A 27,755-nucleotide genomic window follows, 5' to 3' on the forward strand; every position below is an offset into this window, starting at 1 on the left:
TAAAAGCTTCACTATCTGCATAATCTGTTGCCTGCCTGCTGGTGGGTTCCCAAACACAACAAATGAGCTGTCTGGGAGGAGAGCAGAGTGGGATTCTTGAGAGCTGTGGCTCGGATTCTAGCTTTACTCTCTTAACTCATTGTGGGAGCCAGTGCTGAAGTGGGATACGTGCTTTCCCTTTACACTGCAGCACAGATGGACTTGGCAAGGCTGCATGGATTCATGTCTGTGGCTGTGACCACACTGCATCTTATACCAGGGCCAGTTGCTGGGGCTGCAGCCTTAGCATGGCTTAGGTCCTCCTTGCTCATACCACAGGTGTTAGTCCTGGCTTTTGTGGTCGTAGTTTCAAAACCTACCTTGCCCCGGTTCAGAGAGCCAGCCAGCCCCTGTGCCAGTTCCAGACTCTCTCTTTCTGTAATAGGGAAGGGGGATGAAACTTTCACAGACAACGTGGCAACAGAACTTCCTCAAGAGACCTGTGCCTTTCAGGATTATCAAAACACAACTTCTGATGACAAATTAAAGTATACAGGTGCTTAATCTACATAACTAAAAACAAAGGTAATTGACTCACTGGAAGAATGTAGGTATTGAGCACTCTATTTGTGCTGTTGAAATGTGCTCTGCTAGATAATGTAAATGTCTGAAAAATACAGCATGTGCTCATTCAATACTTAGATAACTCATCTTGTCTACTCTTTAAAGTCCATCTATAGCTTCTTCTGTCCTTGCCTAAACACCTGGGCCCTTCACCTGGCCATGACAGACATTCTGGGATTTCCTCCTTATAGCATGTTTGGAACAGAAGAAAACTGAGAATTCATTGTCCTGTGAATAGCTTTGTTTAAAACCCGAATGATTCCTGAGATAGATTTGAAGAGCAGCTGGTGTTTTGGCTGGGTGTAATGCAGAGCTGAATCTTTTTTCTGATTGTCCTTTGGAGGAGACTGTCCATATCCCATGACTAAAGGGGGTGTAGGCTATCACCTGAGTAGACAGACAGCTGGAGTCACCCATGGTTTTTCCACAGCTAGTGTATAAGGTTCTGCTGTTGATATTTCTCTGCTAGTGTGGTTTGGGAAGCAACACTGAAGACAGCAGCAGTATGTCCATGTGATGGTCCTTGAATGGCACTGTGGACTCTGCAGGAGACAAAGTCTATGCTGAAACTCTGAGGCAACTTTAACCTGCAGCTACAGCTGGGAAAACTGCCTTTCTCTCACAACAAGCAAATCATTATGCACTTTTCCTTTTTCAAAGTACATATGGCAGTTGACAAGACAGAGAATTCAAATAGGTCCCAAAGATATTTAGTGTTTTCACATCACCTTCAGTGAAAGAAAAGCCATTTCTGGTAAGGCAGCTTGCCTTTTATTTTTTTATTTTAGCAAACATTGGCTAGATATAATTGCATGAAATCTTTCATTGTACTCCTTGTGTTTGCAAGATCAAAGCCCCTCAGAATGTAAAAGGGATCTCTACAATAATACCCATGGGATGTTCATTTTAATAAACAGTTGCTTTTAAAATAAACCAAAAAGAAGGAAGGAAAAAAGCAACCAAATCCACGTCCTAATGGGATAGTGTATTTATTTTCTTTCAGTTATTTTCAGCTCTGCAAGACAAATCTGAAAACTGCACTTCCTAGATCAAGTTTGTCTCATACAGGGTTCTCAGCTATACAGGTAGAATTGGCATGGGCCAGAGAAGGGTTTTAGACTGATTTTGAAGCAGAGCAGATGGCAGCTGAATTATGCTGCCACCGGTACTCTCGATGTTCAAGAGGAGCTATGCCAGGCTGAGACACACACTCAACAAAGGCTGCGATTGCAGCCTCAGTGGTGTCAAAATGCTCCCTCTGGCTCCCAGAAAGAAGACAGATTTGGTGTCAGGTCACTGGTGGTCCAGTACTTCTTTCTCAAATAGTTTGAAACTCTTTACCTCGTATGCCCTTAGATCTTGCTTCTCCCACTGAGTCCTGCTGGAGGTGCTGAAGAAGGTGCACTCTCGTGTCTTCAGCAACCTATGCAGTACTGCAGCCCTGTGAGTGTGAGAAAAGCAGCTCTGCTGGTCTTGGCAAGCAGCTCCCTGTTTGCCAGAGCTTTCTGGGAGAATGGCAGGAGTTCAGAAAACACTCCATGTCTGGCAGCATGGCATCATCCATACCCACAGCTTGGTGTTCACGTTTTTGTTACGGTGAGTAGCTTGGGATGTCAGAGGGAAAGACTGCTGGAAAAAACATTCTTGATAAATGGTCGCTTCCTAAGCAGACAGAGTGTGCCTCAGTGAAAACCATAGAGAAAGCCCTTCTGCCTTGGCTGAACTGACAGCGAAGCATGCTGAGGGTCAGGCCTTTAGTGGGTGATTCATGACTCAGGGTGTCACACGGGTTAAAGATTCTCATCTGAAGGGGATTAGGAGTTTCCAAGGAAGCACAGTCCTTCAGGGCCTCCAGCATTTCCTTGAAGCTTTTGGAGTCTCATGCTTCAGACCTGCCTCATTATTCTGTCTCATCGCATGATAGGTCCATCCCAGTTTTGGCAGAAGGCATGGAGGCATTTCATTCAGGTAAGATGAACATCTCCTGTGAATATGGAGCATAGGGCCGGTTGCTTTCCTAGTGAGATCTTGCCCTGTGGGACTGCCTGATACAGCCCTTGTCCGCATCCTTCTGAAAACTCCCCCTCTGCCCCTCCCTCCTTTTCACCACCAAACACTTCTCTCCCAGCTAGGTGTTTTCTGATGCTTTGCATTAAGTTCACAATGTAAAATTGGAACATACAGGGCCAGTACAAGATACAGTTACAGTTGTGTGTGCATGCCTGTGTATGCGTGCATGTCTGTATATGTGTGCGTTTAATGCAAGGCTTTGCAAAACTATCAAGCACTCTTTAAAGTGCCATAAAATTTAATGCTCAATAGAGAAGCCTAAACAAATGAAGCTGCGCTATAAAACCTTTAGTGTTTCTATTGCTTTCACTTTGAACATGAAGACTTACTGCAACATACAAGAGGGAACTCTCTGTCCCTTTCCATTTTTCCCTGTGCCTCTTTTCTTCTATATTTTCCAATTCGCAAAGAATTTATGGATTTTGTAAGGGAGTATCTTCAGTTCCCCGTGGTCTTGGTTCCAAAAAGCCTGCATATTCTCTTTTCCCTGGGAAATAGAAATCTGAGTTTAGAAAAGGAGCACTATTCTTTCATCTACAGCAAAACTCGCTGTAATTCATTATTTTACTGTGTACAGTGGCTGCCAGAGCAGCCTGGAGCAGCCCTTATTCTTGACCTGCTGTGTTTTTTTCTGCTTTTCTTGTGACTTCAGACAGAACTCAGAGTGTGAGCAGTGGAGATCCAAAGCATGGCCAAAGATACAGGCAGTGGGGTCGCTTTATACCTGCCTAGTGAAAACAACCAAGAAGACCTTTTTATTTTTGTCATTGAACTCAAACATGGCATGATTTCCGGTTTAGGCAGCAGTTCGGCTTGCTTTCACAGGCAATGAGGTTAGGCATCACCTGCAGCACCCTGACTGAGCAGCAATGGGCTATCTTGTGTCTTTACCCGCACCTGTACTTTCATGGTGACAGTGTTCACCTTCAGTGTGAATCTTTCAGTTCTCTCATGGAGGTTGGTTTGTGATGTTTGCCTTTTCAGGACCGAGGAGCAAGGCTTAGCTTGGCAGGGAAGAGTAGAACACACTTCTGAGTGGCATAGCTGTGTTTCCACTGACAGGTAACAGGAACAAATAAGAGGCAGCAAAGACTGTGTGTTATCTTCATCTCTTCTGGACCAAGGCACAATACCACATCTGCCTGCTTTCATTTTTGTCTGTGCTGTTATCCCTTTGGAGAAAAGATATAGTCAGATAGATGTCTTTTTTCAAGTGAAAGGTTTCAGATTACCCCAGATATTTAATGGCTCCTCTTTTTTAGACTTCAGAGAAGCCACAGCTCGTGGTCTTTCCTATGATTTCACCTGTGTATTTGAGTCTTACCAGGAGAATGTTACAGGCTTGTAAAGGTCGCAGCCTTTCCTCCTGACTGGAACCCAGGAAACTGAGTTTTAAATCTCATATTTGGACACAAGTGGAAGGAACTTGTCTGCATTCTAGTTTGCCTTCAATCTTCCTTGGGGCTTGAACTTAGTTGCAGGTTTAGGTATGGGAAGAGGCACAAAGTTCCAACGTGCACATCTGGAATTAAGAGCTGAAAATTGGGCTCGGTGCTGATAACGCTTTATTGACAGGAGATGAAAGTCTTGATTCCAATAACTTTCCGAGCCCCAGTTCCCACTGCTTTATGAGGTGTTACACACTTTGGTACCTTTGAGAGAGAGTTTGCTTCCCCTCCTTCTCTCCCACATCTTTATTGCTTCTGTTCCACAGACTCTAGTCATTAAAGTCTGAAATGCTTCAGCCCAGGAGGGCATGGAAACCTCCTTTTCCTGAGCTGCAGCAAGGAAATGTCAGCATCCAGGTTATCTGTATGGATGGACATGAATCAGCCCAAGACCAGAAACTTTCACAGTACCAAAAAAGGTCTCACAGAGCATGAGTGGAGGTCAAAACAAAAGAGAAGGAGGGCAAGGGAAATTAAGTACTGCAAGAGACATGCTCCCACTCTCATTCCTCCCTGCCACAGGTTGCTGCAATAGCAGCACAGCGGGTGAGACAAGGCTTTTATGACCGTGACCTTACCCAACATCAGGGATCTCAGGAGGCTACAAAATCAGGGAGATACAAAGTGCTCCCTTTGTTCCTATCTTGCAAAGCCCATGTTGTGCATATTCATTGGACTTTAGAGAGCTGAGACACTACCTGCATTCCTATTTCCCTCAGAGATTACCTGAGTAACCATCCTCTGTGCTCTAGATGTGGATTGAGGAGTTTCCTCCTGCTTGTCTCGGGCTACCTGGCCATTCACTTCTTTCTCCTACTGTCTGAAAATAAGCCCTAATAAGAGTCAGCTGCTGTTAGAGACTCTGGTCTCTAAATCAGTTCTGCATTAACAGCAAAGGCTGCATGAAGGGAAAGTCAGAGGCTGCAGGCCGTTATAATTACAACTGTCAAAACACAATGTTGCTCAGATTGGGAAATATTTTACAAGGTGATTTTCTTTTGTGCAGAAAATGTGCTCTTGCTTCAAGGACAGCTTCTGAGTTCGTAAGCTTTCATTTCTTCCTTATATTTGTTTATTTTCTGACAGATACTCTCAGTCTTTAAAATTATTTCCTGTGATTTCCTGAGTACTTTCAAATTTTCTTCAGAAAAGACAGTGCCTGGAAAAATGAAGTTTGGGTTTTTCACCCCAAAATAATATATTTTATCTGAGAAGAAAGGAGAAATAGGAATTGTGGCCAGTCTTCAATTCTAAAAGCCAATATTCAGTTATTCACCATCACATAACGCTGTATGGATGTTGTAGGAGTTGTATTCTTAGCCCAGTATCTCCTCTGCAGATTTGAGCAGCAGCACAAAGAATTCTCTGGCACCCCCCCATGAAATATGGCAATGGCACAAATGTGAAGCTTTTCATAACTGAAAAAACTGAACTGAAAAAACTGAAACATAACTGGTAAAACTGAAACACTTTCTATTTTGAAAATAATTCAGATGAAATGCTAACAGTTTCAACATTAAAATCAAGCAACCAAAACCCCCCCACACTTACAGACCTGCTGTAACTGCAGCTCTCTGAGCACACTCTCAAGACTCCTGTCCTAACTAATGGAAGCTTCCTCGGTATTTATTACAACACCAGGGTTACTGCTAGTGTTAACTAACACCTGTCACTAGTGATGAGTAAACTGGGAGCCAGAAACCTTATCTTAATCACTTGCTGCCTCTTGTCCGCCTCCCTTTTCTGGTTTGAGTCTGTGCTGAGTCCAGCTGCCTAGGCAGGAGCTGTAACTGAAGCCATGGGTTCTCCCTGGGCTTCCCCCACTGCTGAGCACCACCCACCTCATCTCGTGGTCATACTTGGCTGCAGCAAATCTGAAGCCCATGGGAATGGAGGTGACTAAAAGTGGCACAAACAGCCAGCTTCCTATGTGAGTTCATAAATGCGTTCCTTCCAGCAGGTGCTGGGATGCTGTTCATCTGCAGCCCTCCCTTGCACGGTCTGAAGATCCTTTTTCCTTTGAAAATTATTTCTTTCTGAAAGGGAGTACCAAGCCTTCAGAAAGCCCTGCTTCCTCTCAGACCTAAGTGCCACCCCACCCCTCAGCAGCAGGCAGCTGCTTTTGCCCCTTCACAAAGGATTGTATCATTTGGGAAGCACTGCCACCCACACCAGGCCCTTAGGCAAGGCTTCTTAAAAGGAGCAGGATTGCCCTTCGGCTGACACAGTCCTGACACCAGCTCTTTGGGCTGCTTTTCCTTACGCTTTATGCGAGAGTTAGTTGGCTTTGCCTTGCAACAGATATCACGGAGAGGTACAAAATCTAAACAGGTCTTGAGAGTTCATTGGAAAAGATCCCCGGAGAGCCTGAGAATGGAGTCCTTCCCAGCCTTCACAGCTTTTATTTTAAGCTTTATAGTGAGCTTTGTGCTCTTTTCTGGACCTGTGCTGTCTCTGGTCTGCCAGCCACATGGTGCAGATGTCTGCACCCCTTCACTGCCAGCATTCTCCCAGGCTTTATTCCGCAACGCTCATCTCCTTGTCCGAGCCTTCATTAGTTAAGGATCCCTTTGGGACAACATGATTATTTACTTCTGCCTGCTGTGTATTCCTTGGCATCTTGTCTGGCTGTGACCATGGACAGATATCAGTGTCTGACCCAGTTCATCCAGAGGAGAGGACATCACATACAGTGTCAGCCCTTTTGTCAGGAGAGATGTAACTCTGAACTTCCCATCTCATGGAAAGTGCTATTGTTTCATTTCTGTTCAAAATGACTTCTAGTTTGAAATGAAAAAGCTGTCAACAAGAAAAACCAGAAATGAGACTGTGTGTTGGCCAGTAAGGTGTGTGTATGTATTGAGCTGGGGTCCCCAGCTCCCCGTTAGGTGCTCCGGCTACAGCTCTGGCTGGGAAATACTGAATCTTCAGCTGCCTGTGGAAAGAACCGAGGCAGCACAGGATAAGGCCTACAGAATTGTCATTGCCAGGGTTACTCAATTACTCTTCTGCTGTAGGAATGCAAGGGACTGCGCGTGCTGCACCTCTGCCGCCTTCTCTGCTTTGACAGACGGGAAACACCCCGAAGCAAAATTAAGAGGAGCCCTGTTTATTTTGGGACTGCAGATTAATGTCAAACATGAAGGGAGACAATTATTTCCATTGTGGAAAATGTGGTATTAGAGAGCGAGCAGTTCTCTCAGCCTCAGCTTTGTGTTTTTCTTTTCTCTAAGGAAGGTTTTCCTATTATTTTTTTTTTTTTCAAAGCACAGGCTCGAATTAAGTGGGCAGAGAAGCATTTAAATACAAATATTTGTAAACTCAGTGGTTTTCCTGAACAAAGCAGATCCAGATGACAGACAGTCTGTTGGCTGCGGTATGCCGGTGCCTGTCACATGGCGATCCCTTTCTTTGGTTCTGGGTGGGAGGACAGCCCTGTGTCCATGCAGCAAAAGGGAGACGACAGTGACTTATAGGTCATCAGCACCAAACTAATCACCAAGTCATTGGGCAGGTAGGTCCTTGGAGACTAATGGGGTGGGGAACAAGGAGATGGGCAGCTCCAGTGGGAGCTTTAGCTCCTGGAGGTTTCAGGAAGTGTCCATCAGGCCAATGGAGCAGAGCAGGAATTCTCCTGAATAATCTTTTTCTGTCCAGCATAAAGCTTGTTGGGCAAATCCTGAACCTTCTGGAGGATGGTAATGCCTACTACAACAGATGGGGCAGAAGCTTAGTTAGGAAGAGTTTCTCATGCCTCAGAAAGGCCAAAATGGAGGTGCGTGTCCCAAGGACAGACAGCAGCTATGGCTGTCTCTTTGAGCCACTGGTGATCCAGCTTCAAAGCCTTTGCTCAGGGTGGCCTAAGTCATTGAACCATGGAACTGTAGGACAGCTTAGGTTGAAAGGGACCTTAAGGATCATCCATTTCCAACCCCCTGCCATGGACACAGTTGCTGCCCATCAGATCAGGCTGCCCAGGGCTGCATCCAACTTGGCCTTGAACACCTCCAGGGACAGGGCATCCACAGTTCTCCAGACTGTTCAATTGGGAATTACATTTTTGTTGTTTTGTGCTGAAAAGCTCAGTGGGAACTGAAACCCATCCTGAAGAGAAACAGAAGAAAAACCTTGGAAGCACAGAAGCTCACTTCTTGACCACGAGGATGACTTCTTCCCCCAGGCGCATTAGCTTCTGCTGGCTGTACCAGTCTCATGCCCTCACTCCCTGATGTGGTCACTGAACACTCCATCTCCAAGACAGCTCACCTCTAGAGGCTGCAGAGCTGCCAAGTGGCAGGAGGGTGCCAGGGCCGGCTGTGCTAGCTGTTATTTTTACTTCTTAATAATGCCCTGTGGCTTCTGTTACTTTCCATTGTTCGTTTCTGGGGTAAACTGCACTGCCGAGGTCTGTTCACTTGTTCTGGCTTTTTCTGAAAAGGCCTGAAATGCCTTTTTTTTTTTTTTTTTTCCTATTTGTTCTCAGAAATAAAACTTCTCTGTAAATGGCACGTACCAGCTTTCTACCCTCCCTGCGTTTTAACCACAAATGTCTGCCTCCTGACAGATTCTCCCCTGCTAGCTTGGTTCTCCTGCAGCGGCTGCCTGTGCTCCCCCAGTCTGTCTGCATGGACACAGCAGGATGCAAGCTGGAAGAAACAAAATTTTCAGTAGAGAATATGCACATGGAGCGTCCTAGAAGGTCATTGGGATGGGATCCCCATCCTTGGGGAGCTGTCCTGGACCTTCTCCCTCGATCTCTGTGAGACACATCCCCCATTAAACCATCCATCACATTACTGAAGGGCCATTGATGTATCTGATTAGAGAGGGAGCTCTGAAGAAACCCATTTGTCTTAGCATTTGGATGAGTATTTATCGCTTTCGTGGGTTTCTTTTGTCCAAAGGAATCGTTTACTCTGATGTGAAGCAATGAGAGCTCTGGTCTCTTTGGGGGTTTCAGCAGGAAGCTGTGAGCCTCCCTGAGCCTCGTTTTAATCTCCTGTTGTCATAAATCAGAAATATCCTCAAGAAAGTCAGCAAAATGAAGCTTGTGAAAATTGATGTACAGGACTCAGGGCCTCTGATCTCTACCAGCACTGGGGATGAGCTCAGCCCCTGTGTGTTTTCTCCCTCTGTATGCGAATCTATTGGTCTCTGGAGATGCTCAGACATGGCTTTTGCGTGCTGAACACAGCATCCAGGCTTTGAAAGTGGCTCCTCACATGATTTTACTGAAGGAGTAGATATGAGGACTTGTGAGGAAATTCTTTTCTTGTGGAAATCTCAGGCCAAACCAATAGAAACAAGAAGTTCCATTGTGTAGAAAGAATTTTGAACCTACTGTCATCCTGATAAGGGTGCTGCAATACACTTGTTACTCACTTCACTTACAGAGATGTATATGGAGCAGATTCAGAAAAGAAGCTTAAAAGAATGTTTGAGTGGCATCACAGCAGAATACTTTTAAACTGCATGTGACCGTAGGAGTCCCAGGAAGCACTGTTTTGTCCTTTGTTCTTCCTAAATACCAGACACGGTCAGGAAAAGTGATATAGTGATTTCTGCTCATTCAAAATCATTAAAATCTGCACTCCTGTTCTGTTTCAAATAAACGGATGTATGTTGCTTAAAACTTATGCTTAAATGGAGTGCCAGGATAAGAAAATACTTTAAGTTTGCTGAGACACAAATTTAAGAATATATAGAATTATGACCATCTGACTCACAATGTGTCATTTTCTGATTAGTTTCCCTTCAACAATTATTTTGTCCCAGGCAGTAAGAACAATCAGCTCACTTCTATAACATGGGGAGATGCTGAGATTTCAGGCTACGCAGGAAATACCTATTAATGCCATTCCTTTTTGCCATTCCCATGCTTTCACATCAAGGTTTGGCATGAGATCAGGTTTAAGAGTGAAACACTGTCTGTCTGTCAAAGTTTTATGGTTCTTCCAGTGATGTCTGAGCACCTTATTGTTTTTATTAGAGCTCAAGAGATACACAGAGAAGTGACCTTTCTGCTTTCATAACTTGTATAAATAAAGGCTTTCACAAACTGCTTTTGGCAGCTCTGGATGATGGAAAGCTGAGATTCCATTTTGTATGAAATTTTCACGTTTAAAACTGAGATGTTACTCTGAGTGGAAGTGAAAAGGCAGTCTTCATGAATTTCCCTTGGAATAAAATGCTGAAACATTTCAATTCATGGCTGTCAATGCCTCCCGTTCTGATGCTGTGGGATTGCTCAGTTTTTGCAGCATCTAAATGTGACGTTGCATGTTAAATGTGACATCTGGCATACCCAGGAATATTTTGTATAAATTGAAAATCACAGTGAAGATTAGGCGCTCAACATGCTTTTGAAAATAGTGTTACGGAGAGGATGTAATAAAAGCAAAATGGTGTACTTCGGAAATTTCTTCTCGAAAAAGAGGAAATCTCACTTTTCTACAGAACAGTTTATTTTCAGCCAGCGGGGCTCTCTGAAGCAGCACAAAGCTTTCCCTGCCCTGTGCTGTACCCTGCTGACACCAAAATTTGACAGCATCTACTGAAGTCCATCTTGGATATGTATAAACTACCTGGCTCAAAGCCTTCCCTACAGATTCCCTCTCAGCACCCTGCTGAGTGCACAGGCGGAACACCTTCCAGCAGAGGCAGCCTGGCTTTACCCTGCTTCACACCAGTGTTGTGAGGTGAAGCCACCCACTGCCAGTAGAGCCCTGGGTCCATGACCTCCTGCCCCAGGGGACCGGCTTGTCTACGCTCAATCACACTCTGAGTAGGTCTCATCTCTTCTGAGATGGCTGTCATCAATTTGTTCCTCTGATTCCTCGTTCCTCCCCCTCCCTGCTCATCGTGCACGCATCAAGAGGCTGCAATAAGCATGTTGGAGTAAGACAAATGAACAAAGACATTCCCCCTGCGTTTCCCACCGGATAAATCACAGATGGGCCCAAATCAGCCCCCCTGGATCCAATGTGTCATTATGTATCCGCCACTATTGCTTTTCAAGAGGAAGGATGAATATAGCTTTAAATGATTAGCTGCCTTATGCATTACCATGTCTCAGAGCAATAGGGGGTAACATGGGCAAATAACTACACAGACAAGGAAGTACATGAGGGCTGAGCATTTGGGGTTCTCTAACAACTGTGGTTTCTTTATACAGAGCAATAAAGATGGTTTTAATGTATTGTATATGATGCAACAGATGCAGGATGCCTCTGGCAAAACTCCTCTGGTCCAAAGCTGACTGAAGACAGTTTGATGATTTGCAGGGAGCTACAGATCCCAGAAGGGGAATTGTACATACCTGTCAGCTGGTAATCAAAGTGCAAACTGGCCTTGAAAAAGCCTAATTAGTACTGACACCAACATAATTATGTGTATGAGGGAACAGTCGGCAACTGCACAGTTTGTTGCCTCTCTACTGTTATCCCCCATTCCAGTCTCATCCCCACAAAATGTTGGGGTCTGCTCCTTATTGCATGTATCCTGCACCTCCACTGCTGTGGGTCGGACTGGACGTCTCTGCAGGCCCAGCAGGAGCAGACAGCATTGTGTTTTCTCTCTCCTCTGCCTGCCAAACATGACCGCAACATCTCCAAGGTCACAATGACATTGATAAATGCAGGGCAAGAGCACGCTCAAGGGATAACAAAACACGTTCTGGTAAGACCCACAGAGCACACATGGAGAGAAAAGCAAGAGGCTGCAGGCTGTCATCTCTCAAAAACACAGCAATGCTTCAACCTCAGAAGGCTTATATCAATTAGGAATAGATTTAGGCTGAGCCTTCAAATCCTAACTGTGACACGGAGCCCCTGCCCCTTTCCTTTCTGTAGTGGGAACTGCAGGAACAGCTTCCCTGTATAGTGACATCAGTACTCAAACCTGTTTTACATTCCACGATGACTGTGATGCTTGCCTTCATAAATCAATTCACTCATTTGATTTAATATTCTACTTGAAGTCCCATCCATAGGTTTTCTTGGCTTATTTTACTCTGTGCTGCCTCTGCCAATTCCCAAATATAATCCGGCTACAAAAGCCTTCCTGAACTCCTGTAACTGATCCACTAAAAACAAATTCTGCATAGAAGCCTGGAGACCAAGCAGACTGCTGGAGGGAAGCAGGAGACTAAGTGCATGCTGCTAACAGGGAAACTCCATGGAATTTTCTACCTGGGACTGAGATGAGCCCACATATTGCTCATCCTGGCCCACAGCTGGACCCAAAGCCAGGTTTCTCCATGGATCTGCAACTATGTCAGCCTGAGGCTTCAACTGCAGTGTCCAGATGTGCAAAGATTCCCCCAGTTCTGGGCGATGAAACTTCACCAACCTCTAGCATATCCTCCCTATTCCCAGCCTCATTTATCTGAAAGCAGACAGAGCTCAGCCTGTCACCTCCAGCTGCATCAGAAAGAAGTGGAAGTGAATATTTTTTGCTTTTTTGTTGTTGTTGTTAGAACTGTAGAATGGCAAGCGTGATGCTTGCAGGTAATTTGGCTGAAGATAACAGGTCTGTCAATATAGAAACGTGTTTCAGGCTGATGAGTGTAATGTATGCCAGTCTGAGGCTCTATGTGTCTGAGCATGGCTGTGCCTACACATGAACTTTCAAGGACACTTAGCAAGAGCTTGGTGGGGATCAAGGACTGGGACAAGTGAAACTGGGCAGAAGCAGTAGCTGCACTCCTGGACTGAATCTGTAGGTGCAGACAACGGGATGCTCATGGGATGAAGAGTGAAGAAGGGAGTTGAGTCCTGAGCAGTAGGAGCTTCTCCAAATTCACTACTATTTGAAGACTGAATTCTAAACTATTTTTAGAAGTTTCCTTAAACAAGCAGTAAAAACATGATGGAAAGCTGAGCATGTTTTGAGAGACGATGCAATCGGAATTTGTTTTCTTTCTAAAGAAAGAGGTAAATAAGTCGGGTAATCTCAATGGTCAACTGGCCAGGAGAACCAGACTTCCACAGGCTCCTTTTGAAGATGCCTGCTTGTCTGGAAACCACAACAGCACTTCTGGTGCCAAGAGGGCATTTCTCCAGATGCAGCTTCCAGTCTAGAGACAACATTGTCTCCAGGGCTCCCATTGTTCCACAAAAATGGCAGCTGGCCTGGGCTGAGAGTGACATGGGATCCAGGACAATGCAGTGAGGTTGGTCGCAGTATCCCATGCTGGTTTGCTTCCTCCTGCTCTTGCAATTCAAAGTCCCCAGCAGTTCTCCTGTCAGTGAGGCATTGCTGCCAGCCACAGGACACAGCCCCATGTGTAAATGGTCCTACAGCATGGTAGTGACACCCACAGTGGCCTGGGAACCTGCAACACAGAGGACTTTCTTCTTGAAAGGAAGCATGTCTAAAAAGTCTGGAAATTAAGACTGTCAGATGTCATCTCTGAAGCCACTGAGGGTAAGCACAGTCTTAGAGCATTTAACTTCTCTCTGAGACTAAAAGCAACAGCAGATAGTAGTTTAGAATTCAGTTTTCAAATAATAGTGAATTTGGAGGAGTTCCTACTGTACAGAACACAATTCCTTTCTCCACTCTTCATTCCCCATGAACATCCATCGATTGTGTCTATAGATAAAATCCACCTTTGGGTGTGTTACCTAAAGTCACTAATGGCTAGGACTGGTGCTCTGTGGAGGCTGTGTTGGTCACTCTCTCAGACAGACTTCTTAGGTTGGATATTACGAAAAACTTCACCAGAACAGAGGTCAGACAATGGAACGGGGTGCCCAGAGAGGCTGTGGGGTCATTGTCTCTGGAAATGCTAAAAAAACATGTAAATCTGGTACTTAGGAACACTGGTAGGCAATATTGGAGGTAGCTGGGTGGTTGAACTAGGTGATCTTAAAGGTCTTTTTCAACATTTATGATTCTATGATTCTATGAGTCTAATTTGTTCTACATTACAGCTTGCATGAAAAACAACTCTAAAAAGGGTAAATCTTATCCTTGTATTGGTTTGTCAAGTGAAGGACTAGAAGAAAGTGACAGAGAAGGAAGATGTACAGTGAGCAATGGAAAGAAGCATGAGGTGCTATATTGAGATCTGATGCAAATAAGGGAAATGCCTGTAAACTTCTGAATTAGACAAATCTTGCTAAATTTACTGGAATGTAGAAAAAAAAGTTGCATCCGTTGCTAAGTCTTGCCAACTGTAACCTTGCCAGTGCCATTTTTAGACTAAAGGCAGGAAGTTACAGACAGACTCCCTTTTTTTCTCTTTTCTCCAAGTCAGATTTCAGAAAATATATATATATGTGGCTTTTGGTAATGGAGATTAATTTTCTACACTTATAAGGTACACATAAATCAGTTGAACAAACACTGAAGCTTGATTCAGAAGGATGTGGTCTCATGGCGGTTCTTCATCCAAACCACTTGTGGACATATGTGGCTCAACTGCCAACATTTGCACAACCTTTGGTGGACAGTGAAAGGGAACAGTGGTGAACAAGGCTTGTGATCTCTTTGCTTTCTGTTCACAGAGGCAACCCATGCATTCCTGATATGGCTGAGGCTGAATCTGGTGTGACCATGCCGTGCATGGGAGAGTGCCTGAGGCCACAGGATTTCAGCTTCCCATCCCTACCCTAGAGGCATCCCTCGAAGACCAGTCTAGCAACAGTCACTGGCTTCAGAAAGCACACTCATTTCTGTCTCCCTTCTTTGATTTATTCCCTATTACTTTTTCTCTCCTGCTTCAGAACCCTTCCTCCTACATCTGACTGCTCTCATGCTACAGCTAAGGAAGAACTGGGAGGGTTGATTATTTATTTATTTATTTATTTATTTATTTTGTCCAGAATTAATCCAGCCCAGCATCTGATATTGAGGTAATTTGAGGGGAAACAGGACATAATGTGTCTCTTCAGCCTTCAGATAACCATAGACCAGAACTGGACAGCCATTCAAACAGCAGAAATCCAAATCTTCACCCAAAGCTGAGTTTGGAACAGTTTGGGAACATCTTTATTTTCCTGCAGAAGTTTTTACAGATTCATCTAAACATTTCCCCACCCAAACACACCTACTTGCTGAGCACAGCTGAGCATGGCTCTCTGGTGTTATGTTCCTGCCTAGGAACTTTTGGGGTTCATGGACTCAGACCTCGCTCTCTGCCAGTGTGAGGAGCAGATTTACACATGCAGCAGAGGGACTGGGCTCTCCATTTATCACACAGCAGGGTCCTGCCTCGTGCAGTTTCTCAACACTGCTGATTTTGTCAGCATAGCAGTCCTGTTTGCTAGAATGCTTGTGAAAAGCCAGAATGAAAGGAGGCAGACAAATCCAAATGGAAATTGCTAGTGCTTTCAGGCATAGCGTGGGCCTTCCCAACCCCCATGCCACTCCCAGCTATAGAGCTATGCCCAGGACAAAGGGCAGGAATAAATTGCACCCATCAAACCCAACCTGAATGTAAGACTCAGATATCCACAGGTGAACCCTCATGGCTAGCAGAGAGACCCCAGCTCCACTCATAGACTTCTGGTGAAGACCAGCCTTTGGAGGGCAGAGCAGGTATTTCTGCATCTCCTCTGTTCAGCTCCTGCTCCTGTTGAGTGGGGGCCTTTATCCCACAACACCACATAGAAGGGAAGGTATGCTGCCAAAAAGAGGGGGGGTAACTGAAGGCTTGAACAAGACAACCCAGGAAATACAGGGCAAGGAACTGAAGCCAGAGCAGCACTCTGAGCCCTCAGCTACCCTGCCTCTGGGTATGTGGCACCACAGAGGACTGCTGCACTGCTCAAGTTCAGAAGAGTGACAGCATCTCAGCCCAGGGCTTAGCTGAGAACAAAGCCAAGCTATCTCTGAGGCTCAGTGAGTGCTGGTAACTCTTTCACAACCCTATCCTCCTGTGCTATTTGCTCATTTGTTTTCTTGTTTAATTTTTTGGTACCTCAGGAATAGTGGGATCCATCTGGGTTAGGAAACAACATCACCAGAATATCCTGAGAAAAGACTGTGAGTTATTTCTGGCCCAAGAAGGAGCTGGAAGTATCTGACATCTCCCAGTGCCCGGAAAGCTTGTTCTCATGAGAACAGAGCTCCACACCGCTCAGGGATGTGGAGAAAAATCATAGAACCATAAAATCACCAAGGTTGGAAAAGACCTTTAAAGATCATCTGGACCAACTCTCCACCTACCACCAATATTGCCCACTGTATGGGAACTGTTGACTCATGGCCCAAACCACTGATTCACAGAATCACAGAATCACAGAATTATAGGGGTTGGAAGGGACCTCTAGAGATCATCGAGTCCAACCCCCCTGCCAAAGCAGGCTCCCTACACCACGTCGCACAGGTAGGCGTCCAGGCGAGTCTTGAATATCTCCAGAGAAGGAGACTCCACCACCTCCCTGGGCAGCCTGTTCCAGTGCTCCGTCACCCTCACTGTAAAGAAGTTCTTGCGCACATTCGTGCGGAACTTCCTATGCTGGAGTTTCAGCCCATTGCCCCTAGTCCTGTCCCCACGCACTACTGAAAAGAGACCAGCCTCGCCACTATAGCTCCCACACCTCAGGTATTTATAAACCTGGATCAAGTCCCCTCTCAGCCTTCTTTTCTCAAGGCTAAACAGACCCAGTTCCCTAAGTCTCTCCTCGTAGGGGAGATGCTCCAGGCCCTTCACCATCTTTGTGGCCCTCCGCTGGACTCTTTCCAAGAGATCCCTGTCTTTTTTGTACTGGGGAGCCCAGAACTGGACACAGTATTCCAGATGAGGCCTCACCAGGGCAGAGTAGAGGGGGAGGATCACCTCCCTTGACCTGCTGGCTACGCTCTTTTTAATGCACCCCAGAATGCCATTGGCCTTTTTGGCTACAAGGGCACACTGCTGGCTCATGGCCAACCTGTCGTCCACCAGGACGCCCAGGTCCCTCTCAGCAGAGCTCCTCTCCAGCAGGTCTTCCCCCAACCTGTACTGGTGTATGCAATTATTTCTACCGAGATGCAAGACTCTACACTTGCTTATGTTAAACCTCATCCGGTTTCTTACTGCCCAGCTCTCCAGTCTGTCCAGGTCTCTCTGAATGGCTGCACAGCCTTCAGGCGTGTCAGCCAATCCTCCCAGCTTCGTGTCATCAGCAAACTTGCTGAGGGTGGCCACTATCCCCTCATCAAGGTCGTTGATGAAGATGTTGAACAAGACTGGACCCAGCACAGACCCCTGGGGGACACCACTAGTCACAGGCCTCCAGCCAGACACCGCACCGCCAATGACAACCCTCTGCACTCTGCCAGTCAGCCAATTCTCGATCCACTTCACCGTCCACTCATCTATCCCATACTTCCTCAGCTTTGTTATAAGGATGTCATGGGGGACCGTATCAAAAGCCTTACTGAAATCAAGGTAGACTACATCTACCGCTCTCCCCCCGTCCACCCAGCTAGTGACATCTTCATAAAAGGCCACCAGGTTGGTCGAGCACGACCTCCCCTTGGTGAACCCATGCTGAGTACTCCTGATAACCTCCTTTTCTCCCAGTTGTCTGGAGATGGCATCCAGCACAAGCTGTTCCATCACCTTCCCTGGGACAGAGGTGAGGCTGACTGGCCTATAATTACCCGGGTCATCCTTCTTGCCCTTTTTGAAGACTGGGGTGACATTGGCCATCCTCCAGTCTTCAGGCACCTCCCCAGTTCTCCAAGACCTTTGAAAAATTACAGAGAGCGGCTTAGCAATAACCTCCGCCAGCTCTCTCAGCACCCGCGGGTGCACCCCATCAGGTCCCATGGATTTATGGACATTAATGTTTCCTAAGCACTCACGGACCACCTCTTCCCTGACTAAAGGGAAATCTCCCATTCCCCAGATTCTCTCATCAACCACCGGGGACTGGGATTCCTGGGGGAGAGCCCTTTCACTAAAGACAGAGGCAAAGAAGGCGTTCAGTATTTCCGCCTTCTCAGCATCCCCCGTTACCAGAACACCCCCCTCACTTAGTATGGGGCCCACATTCTCCCTAGCCTTCCTTTTGCTGTTAATGTACTTAAAAAACCCTTTTTTATTATCCTTTATCTCCTTAGCTAGATTCAGCTCCAGGTGGGCTTTAGCCTTCCTGGTCGCATCTCGGCAGTCCCTGACTACATTCTTATATTGTTCCCAAGTGGCCAGACCCTTTTTCCACATATCGTGTACTTTCTTCTTTCTGCGGAGCTTGCACATGAGTTCCTTACTCATCCACGCAGGTCTCCTGGCACCTTTTCCTGACTTCTTAGTTACAGGGACACACCGATCCTGAACCTGGAAGAGGAGCCGTTTGAATGCTAGCCAGCTCTCACAGGCCCCCTTGCCTTCTAGCACCCTGGCCCACAATTGAACACCTGGACACAAGACCAGGTCAGTCCTGGGAGCACAGGTGAAACCAATTGACCTGTGTGACCAGAAGGGGTGAAGCCTGGCTGTGCTTCTCTTAGACCTCACTTAAGGGCTGACTGCTACTGCAGGAGGTTCTCTTGTTGGAGATCCCTCCTTTGTGGAGTTCCTCCTGTAAGCCTGGATCCTGAAGATGGGTGAGCACTTCTTTCTTTTGTGACACCTTCCTATCATGCTGGTCCTATTGCCACTAATTTTTTTATAGCATCTTCCCACTGCACTGGGCCCTCTGATGATACACCCACTAATTCCTAAGTACTGTATCTACATGTTTTTAACATCTCTAGTGACAGTGATTCCATGATGGCCACCTGAACCTCCCTTAGTGCAACTTAAGGACATTTTCTCTTCTCCTATAGCTGGAGAGAAGTGACCAACCCCTGCCCTGCCACTGTCTCCTTTCAAGTAGTTGTAGAGAGCAATAAGGTTTCCCTTGAGCCTCCTGCAGACTAAACAATCCCTCAGATGCTCCTCGTAAGCCTCCAATGGCCAAACACAGTGGGATGGGCCATGTGGGTTTGCTGAGATCAACCTACCTGGGGCACCTGAAGAAGGTGTCAACTGCCCACAGCTCTTGTGAGCATGGCTCTAGGGCTTGGCTGTGGCTCTCGAGTGCCTGCTCCTTCTGGGAGCCTCACTCACTCCTCCTGCTCCCTTGCACAGACATTGTTCTTGGGATAGATTTTTCCCTTGAGAAAACACACACAGATGGTGTGTTGTCTTCCACAATCAAGGGGCTCAGGTGGGTAATGGAGAGAGGCAGAACTTGGCATGTTCTTGTTTGCCTTAGTGCAATTTTCCCATAATTGCACTTCCTAACCTTTCAGCATCTGCTAAAGATCAGCTCATGACACAGCAAAATCAGCCTCACAAGTTTCTGGACATTGCACCAAGTTAGGAATCAGGAATTCCTCTTTTGGGTTAAATCCCTTTGGAAAGGTGTGGAGAACATCCTCCTTTTTGTGCATGGTCAGTCCTGGCTGATCTGTAAAGCCCAGAAGGAAAGCAAAGCCCATCAAGTGTGTTTAGCTCAACCCTCTGATGTTGGGGTTTTGGAGGGGGCATTATTTTTAGAAAGGTACAGGCAACTCTGGCACAAGTTCTTTGCCTAGATCTTGTGGTGAATGCACTGAAGATTGAACAAATGGGACCAGTGCAAATGGTGGGATAGCAAATGATTCAGAGGTGCAAAGAACGTCGGAGGTTATGCAGATGTTTTACTGTGACAAACAGCTCTCTCTCTCCTTGCAGCTTCAGTTTCTTCCCTTTAGATGTTACCAGACAGCAGCCGTGAAACAGCAAAACTGTGAGGAGCAGAAATAGAGGGCTGAGATGATGGACACGTCACAGGGAGGGGGCAGGACTCGGCAGCGGCTCCTTGGGCGCTGGGGCTGACAAAGAGCAGTCCCTGCCTGTAGGAGCCCGCAGTCCCTGTGATTGGAAACAGGAAACGAACCTCGGAGCTTTGTGAGGAAATACCTTCTGCCCAGGCAATCTAGGAGACAGCTTGAGATCATGCTCTGGAATTTGTCAGGGGCTGCAGGTTTTGTACTGGGACAACAATCTACTCTCATATCTTCCCCAGTATATTGAAGACTTCTTCAAACTAAAACATTATATTGAGCCGTGGGAAGAAATAATATGCTGAAATTAAACTTGGTTCTAAATAAATGGAAGACCATGGTTTACTTTTCTGGAAAATCTCAGGGTTAGCAATCCTCTTACATGTGCACAACCCAATATTTGCCATTCAGGCAGGAAGCTTTGTAGTCTTTCAAATGTCATGCAGAATGTTGTTCCTTTTTAACCTCTCTCTTTTTGCCCCTGCATACTTTCAGGGGGTAGTGTAGGCTTGCTCCTCTTTTCAGATAGCAACATGGATTGCTCCAAAAGTTATGCACCCTATTTATTTCCATGGAAATGAACAATAACACTACTTCAGCGCAGCAGAGGCCCAGACAAAACAACACCTGCCTGTGGCATAAGAGCTGCACTGAGCTGCCAAGAGAGGAGTACAGCTTCAGCATCCAGACAGAGCAAAATTAGCTTACAGAAAAGCTCTGAAAAGAATGTTTTGTTTTATTTACAGTCTCAGCATAGAATGAGTTTTGCTTATTTGTATTTGGTCTTTTTTTGCTTTGATTTCATTAGATACTACAGCTAAATGCACCTTTGAGTCATACCTCAGATGCTCTGATGCCAGAGGGCTCTCAGGCTGAGGCTCACGCATACACATGATCACAAAAAAAGGAAGAGTGCAGCTCACTGTGGCTTTTTCATGTGGAGTAAAAGCTGACTAAAAACTAACTACTGTCTTAGCAACAGAGAGCTCTTGTGCAGTCTGAATTGCATGAAGTCACTGGAGCTAAATCTCTTTCCACTTGAATTATACACTAGACCTGCAAAGCAATAGCCAAACCGCTACTTTGTCCAAATATCTTTCCCATCTGAGGTGTAGCATGAAACAGTCTTCACAGAGCTGCCTGCACTAATACCGAGCATCTGGGTATGGCTAAAGAGCGATGCAGAAATCCCTTCTGAATCCTAGTGGTGTGGGACTGCTGGGAGGGAGTTAACTCCTCTCCTGCAGGGGGTGAGCTCTGGACCTGCTGTGGTTTGGCAGAGCTGCCACACCTGGAGCCCACTCCTAGCCCCAGGCATGGTGTCAAGGGGAGCAAAAGAGGGGAAAAGCAGGCTGTGTGCAATTCTTACCCAGTACCAGCCCATTGGCAGTGCTGCTTCAACAGTCAGATTCAGCCTGGCCCTGTATGTACATTTTGCATAGTGATAGTTAACCACAGCCACTTACTGACCCCAGCTGGCAGGGATCCTGCCTGCTGTTGCACTCATGTTAGCAACTAATGTGTGGGGCAGTTGAGTGCTGCTGCAACAGGAGGAGCTGAAAGCATCCAAAGAGGTCTAAAGGGAAAGTGGAGGCAAAAGCTCCAGGAACACACCTATCTGCTTCTGAGGGGATGGGATTTTATCTCTTAAAACATAGGTCCATGAAGAAAAGAGCTTTCTGCAGGGTAGGCTGATTGTGTCAAGGGATGTAAAATGAAAAATGGGGGAGGGAACAAGCCATGATGATGTGACGGCACTGCAATCCAGAGAGTGATGCAAGGGCAACTGTTGAGCTCACCTCAGCATCCCCTAGTGGGATAAAAATGTTATTTCATCCTCTTTTCCTGTCCTTTGGGTCTTCCTCCATTGGAAAACAGTTTTTGAACACCTGCACAGACTGATCCAGGCTTCCATGCCCACCAGCCCAAAGAAGCAGGTAGAAGATGCACTATCTGATTGCCACTGCCAGTAATTAGCAGATTCCTTGACAACCATACGTTGCTAAACACGAGGATCAGGAGAACAACTGCTGGATGTTCCACTCTGCACCATCACATGCTCTGTATTCCAGATCAGTACATTCTGCTGCCCGCTTTAAAACTGCCAAACTAGAAATCAGGTCCAGGTTTCAGATAAAAGCAGCAGACAGTCTTTATTTCTATAAGTAGGACAGGTTTTTAGAAGTTTCTTCCATGGAAAAGGGTCTCTGTTTCATTTCAGGGGGGTTGGGTTTCTCTTTGGTTGTGCATGAGAGAAAAAATAAAGTAGGCTTAAGGACTTCTTATATTTGTAAAGCTAAAAATTACTACTAGTAGTAGCAGGTGCATGTTTTAGTTTTGTTTGAACAAAACCAAGAAATCAGAAGGTTTGGACATGGAGGGATAATATACATTTTCCTATTTGGATGTCAGTTCTCTACATTCTTTTGGCTCTGAAAGCTCCTCCATCTGTATCTCTTTCCCTAAATAGCAAATAAAGAGACACAAGGGAGGCAAAAACAAACAAACAAAAAGGAAAGGTAGGATGGAATGAAAAATAGGAAAGTGAAAATGTACATAGAGACACAGTATCATTAAGGTTGAAAAAGACCACTAAGATCACTTAGTCCAAACAGAGCCAATCTCCACCATGCACACCAACCCATGGTCCTCAGTGCCATATCTACATGTTTCTTGAACCTCCAGGGATGGTGTTCCACTCGCTCCCTGGACAGTCTGTTCCAGCTCTTCGCCATACTTTCTGAGAAGAAATGTTTCCTAACAATCAACAGGAAACAAAACAAAACAAAACAAAACTTGTTTCTTTTCAAACCTGTAGAACAAGCATCACTTCAAAATTCCCTGTTTCTTGACGTACATTTGTGATGACAGCAAGATGTCTTGCCACTGTGCCTTCATTAGAGCTCAGTTTTCTCAAAGAAAGGCAGAGGAAACCCAGCAAGGCCCCATTCCTCAGCAGCATCCAGCCTTACATGCACTGAGCCGTGTGTTGTGGTAATGGAGACACATCTGGGCATCTTCCCTTGCAGCCTCCCTTGCCTTGCGAACATCAGCCCCCAACGGGTAGACTGGATCACAATCATCCCAACCCAACCACCAGTACTGGGATGGGGTGAACCTTCTAGCAGAAGCTCCTGCTGCACAGGGTGGTTATGGAGAAACCCTGTTAGCACTGCTGGATTGGCAAGACTTCAGAGAGATGGCAATCTTGTGTGTAGGCTCACTGTGCTGGCAGGGGGTTGAACTGCGGTCTGCTGTTTGGGGAGGATTTTTGAGTCAAACACATGTATGTGTGCATGTGTGCTGACACTGGTTCCCAAGAGAGGTGGGAAACAGACAGCATTTGCATGTCACCCCATGTCTGAGCCTGGTAAGAGCGTACCAGAGCAGAAGAGTCTTTCATTTTGGAGAGAGTCCAGTCAGATCTGCCTCTGCATGATTTGTTTTTATAGGCAGAAGGCCATCATTTTGAGCCATCCCACAGGCACAAGTGCCAGCACTTGCCCAGGACCATGGGAAGGTGGGCTGTGGCTTCAGCCCAGTAGCCCCAAGCCACTCAGCAGGCTGATTCGCTCCATGTCAGGCAAAACCTCGCACCGGCCAAAAGTCACCTGGAAGCAATCTCCCATAAAACCAGCTCTGTAAAAGCTACAGCTACTCACTTTGATAGTTCCCAAATTGCTTTTCTCTCTCTATTTATTTTTCATAGGACCAGTAAACAGTAAATCGGTCCCCAGCAATCCGTTTGAAGGAGCTGAGCAGCACTCAGGAGTGTTATCCTGTTCCAGAAGATCTGCTATCTGCTACTGAGCTTGAGCAGTGGCCTGCAGAGCTGCCATTCCCTATCTCTCTACAAGATTGGCAAGGACAGCTTTTCTCACAGAGCACAAGAGCCAGGGTTTGTGTGCACGCAGACCTGAAGGAGGCACACATTGCCCAAACACCTCTCTCTTGGACAGGAATACAGGAACACTCTCTATCTTGGGCTTTTTCCATCCTCTCTTAGGCTGGTCTTTTGTGATTTGTTTCTTTGGCCACTGAAAACTTACTATAAATATCAGGTACTGAGAGCCATTGTGTACTAATATCTCCTAACTGCCCTTTCTAGCTGCTTAGGGCAGCAAATGATGTGAAAATTATGTACCCTGGGCTTTAGTAGCTATTCAGGGTTCTGGCCACATGTCACTTGTTATTCTTGACTTATGCATACATTCTTCTTATTTATTTTTTTGTAAACATTTGTGTATAATTATTCACTCCAGAGTTTCCAGCAATTTTCCCTGGCTTGCAGATGTGGCAAAGCTTGTTCCCTGCTTCCAGGAAAGAAAGGGTTTTTTGACTACTGCAAAATGGGATCCTGAGAGATTTCAATCTGCTGCTTCCATGTTAGCTCTTGTGATACTTCGTTACCCATGGAAAGAGACAATTAGCTTTTAAAATATAAAACAGAAATAGTCCCAAGCCACAGATTTCACATCCAAATCCAAATCTGGGGCAGTTCAGATTTGGCCTGACATTTTGGGTTTTGGCCCAGGCCTGACTCTCCTTACGAAGCAGTTTGACATTTCCAGTTCTGGGAAGCTGTGCTCCCTGGTGCTGAGCTGGTCCCAACATCCGGCCCTGCGCTGCAGAAAGCTCTCCAGCTGATGTGGGTTTTCCAAAAGCCTCTGTCTGTCATTGCTGCAGCTCATTTGACTGCTGCAGGGGTGGGCACACAACTTCCACAATGCTGTTGTGGCATTTTGGTTCCTGCAAGTGCCAGAATGTAGAATAATTGTACTCTCTGCAGTTAGGTGTTTTACATGTGGAGACGTAAGAAAGAGATTCTAGAGAATTCAGGATAAATCTTTCTGTCATCTGTCTGTAATGCAGACTGCACAGCTAACCTTACATGTTCAGAGTACTGGATGCAGAAGAAGGATGCTGGTGTTCAAAGATCCAGCCTCAAATAAACATTTAGTAAATGGCCTTCAGCTTGTTGCTCAGCATCCATATATCACCAACCGATGTACTATGTATTGGCCACCTGTCCAGAGCAGGTGATGTCTCCATCTGTGTTAGTACAATACAGTGCTGATTTTCACAACCTCAACACATTCTTAATGTCAGTGCAATTAACTTTTTGCTAGAAATAATGACCTAATGAGCTATGTGTTGCATTTGGATGAACAGAAGTGTGTTTTTATGGAGAACACTGGGCTATTGTCCTGTTCTTCCCATCACTGAATGTACCAATATTTGTTTTGTAGAGTGCATTTTAAGTATGAATTTTTGTTTTTTCCCAAAGAAAGTCTCTTCTTTGGGTATATTGTAAGCAAATCTGCAGCAAAAATGCTAAGTCACAGCTTGAACTGGTTACTGAGCACCTGGTGGAAAGCAGAGCCAACCCAGGGGAGCTCAGGTGTATGCAATGCACCTGAATGACTGAAAGGGATGGAGCCAGGATCCACCTCTTCCCAGACCTCATTTAAGGGTTGGCAGGGGGAGACACAAGTATTTTGCTGGAGATCCCTGTGTATCTGTGGCCTTCTGAAGGTAAGCAGCTTCTTTCTTTTATTTCTGTGCTCCTGGTTTTTGAATCTGTGCATGTCCTCATTTGCTGTAGCTTAGGGCCTTGCTATTCCACTGCTGTTGCTGTGCTTTCCTTTGTATTCCAAGACCATTAGTAGAGTTGGATACTAATTCTTAAGGACTGAGTTTGACTCATGATTTTTGTTTGGTCAAATTATAACATATGGTCATGGTATCTGTGGAGCTTAATTATTTGTTTTACAGATAACTTTAGATGGGTACACTATCACACTCAGTTTAAAATTCATCATTTATCAAGAGTGAGGTGTTAAAAAGAGCTCCTGTAAAGCCAAGTTCACTGAACTCAGAATGTAACAATCAAAGCGAGACATCCCTTTAGTGTTTGAGTCTTCTATTTAAGACTATTGCCCAAGAACTACATTACATTTGCAAAGTATTTATCTTTGTAATCCCACTGAGAGATGATAACTCTAATCTCTGAAGGGTGAAAACTGTAACATAGAGAGATGAGGTGATGTGCTCAGAATGACACAGAACACTTAATAACAAAGCCCAGAAAACTGTTCAGAGCACTCTTTTCCTCTTGGTTTTTATTGTCTGATTTACATACCACTCATAGGCTCTGAAGTGTTTTTAGAGATTACAGAAGGATCCCTGTAAGTATTTAGCCTAATTTCATAGAATCATAGAATCACAAGGTTGGAAAGGACCTACAAGATCATCTAGTCCAACCATCTTCCCATTATCATTGTTACCACAAGCCACTAAACCATATTTTGTAGCTTCTCATCAAGATGTGCCTCTTGAACACTCCCAGGGATGGTGAATCCACCACCTCTCTGGGCAGGCCATTCTAATTCTTTTGTTTTTTTTTAGCCCTGACATCAACATTTAGAGTGTCTCTTTAAGAGAAAATGCCTTACAACAATGACAATCCAATCATCTTGAAAGAATTAATCTTGCTTTACATCAGGCTCCAAATTAGTTCATAGTGTTCAAGCATTCATTAGCTGAAAGCATCACAGCTTACAGATAAAGTATATGTGTAATGCAGTTCTTTATAAAGATATGCTTTTATAGACAAAGTGATGAAAAGCCTCAAGAGATTATGAGATAATCCAAAGGGAAGTGTTTGAAAGACTGTTTCTTGGGATACAGAGAACTAGTCTGGAAAAACTCCATGGTGACAAGACTCTGGGGATCAGCCCTCCCTCAGCTCCTGGTTATGGATCAAACTAGCTTTTTCCATCTGTGTTTTCTTCCATGAAACATAACCCCTCTGGCTCCAGTGCAAGGAGCACCAAGAGGCAGGAGGAGAGGGGAGGTGTCACCTGTACTCAATTCCAGTTGTTTCATCTGTTCCTCACAGCCCACTTGCAAGGCAAGGTGACACAAATGAGTTAATTTCAGCGGTATACTGAAACTAATTGAAAACAGCTCTAGGGCCCTGTAAAGCATTGTTAGTCTGCAAGTGATAATTGCTCACCTGCTGCATGCGCCTATAAGAGGCAATGCATTAACTAGCACATGGGGTTTTATCACTTCCCTAGGACAGCAGGGGCTGGACTCTTTCCAGCACCCATAGCACTGAAAGCAAGATGCTGAATTAAGCCTGTGGTTTATGGGCACTCAGGCAGGGAGAGTTGGTGATATGGGGCCAGATCCCAGCTTTCATTATGTGCTCTCCTGGGTCAGAAGAGATTTATTTTCCCTAGCATGACTGTGGTATCAGGTTAGCATAAATAGCTTTCATTTGTTTTGAAGTTTTGGAAGAGTGGTTTAGCGCACTGTTGCAGAGTACAGACCCATGATAGTGAGAGGAGCCTAAATAGTTCCTAATGATATGGATCTCTCTATTGTAGGGGCTTGAAGATGCAGAAGTATCAGGAAGTGTCTGTTTTTCTGCTGTAAATCTTGGCTACTCTTATTTTCTCACTATTCACAGTTGTCTTCTGTCCCCTCTATTCCTTTTTCTCTTTTTCATTAGAAAAGTCAAGTGTATCTCAGAAGACACAAGCAGCTATTCACCTCAGAATGGGAGATTAGTTTGTTGTGTTACCCTGTTTTGATAGATTGAAATGAGACTTCAGCAAGAAAAGCCTCTGTTTACTTAATTTGAGATGCTGAGGAGTTATGTTCCTTCTGTAAACTCAGTGAGAGCAGTACTGCTTATTTCCAGAGCCTGGTATGGTAGCTTTTCACATCACAGAATGATCAAATATATTTGAAAACTACAGAGAAATTTCACTATAAGCTGAAAAAGGACAAATAAAATAGACTTTTAATGTGTATCCATTGGGAGGTATTCTGCTATTGTAATTTATTGTTGTTGTTCATGAGCATCCTGATGGA

The sequence above is a fragment of the Excalfactoria chinensis genome, chromosome 5 (assembly GCF_039878825.1).
Source record: "Excalfactoria chinensis isolate bCotChi1 chromosome 5, bCotChi1.hap2, whole genome shotgun sequence".
Taxonomy (NCBI): domain Eukaryota; kingdom Metazoa; phylum Chordata; class Aves; order Galliformes; family Phasianidae; genus Excalfactoria; species Excalfactoria chinensis.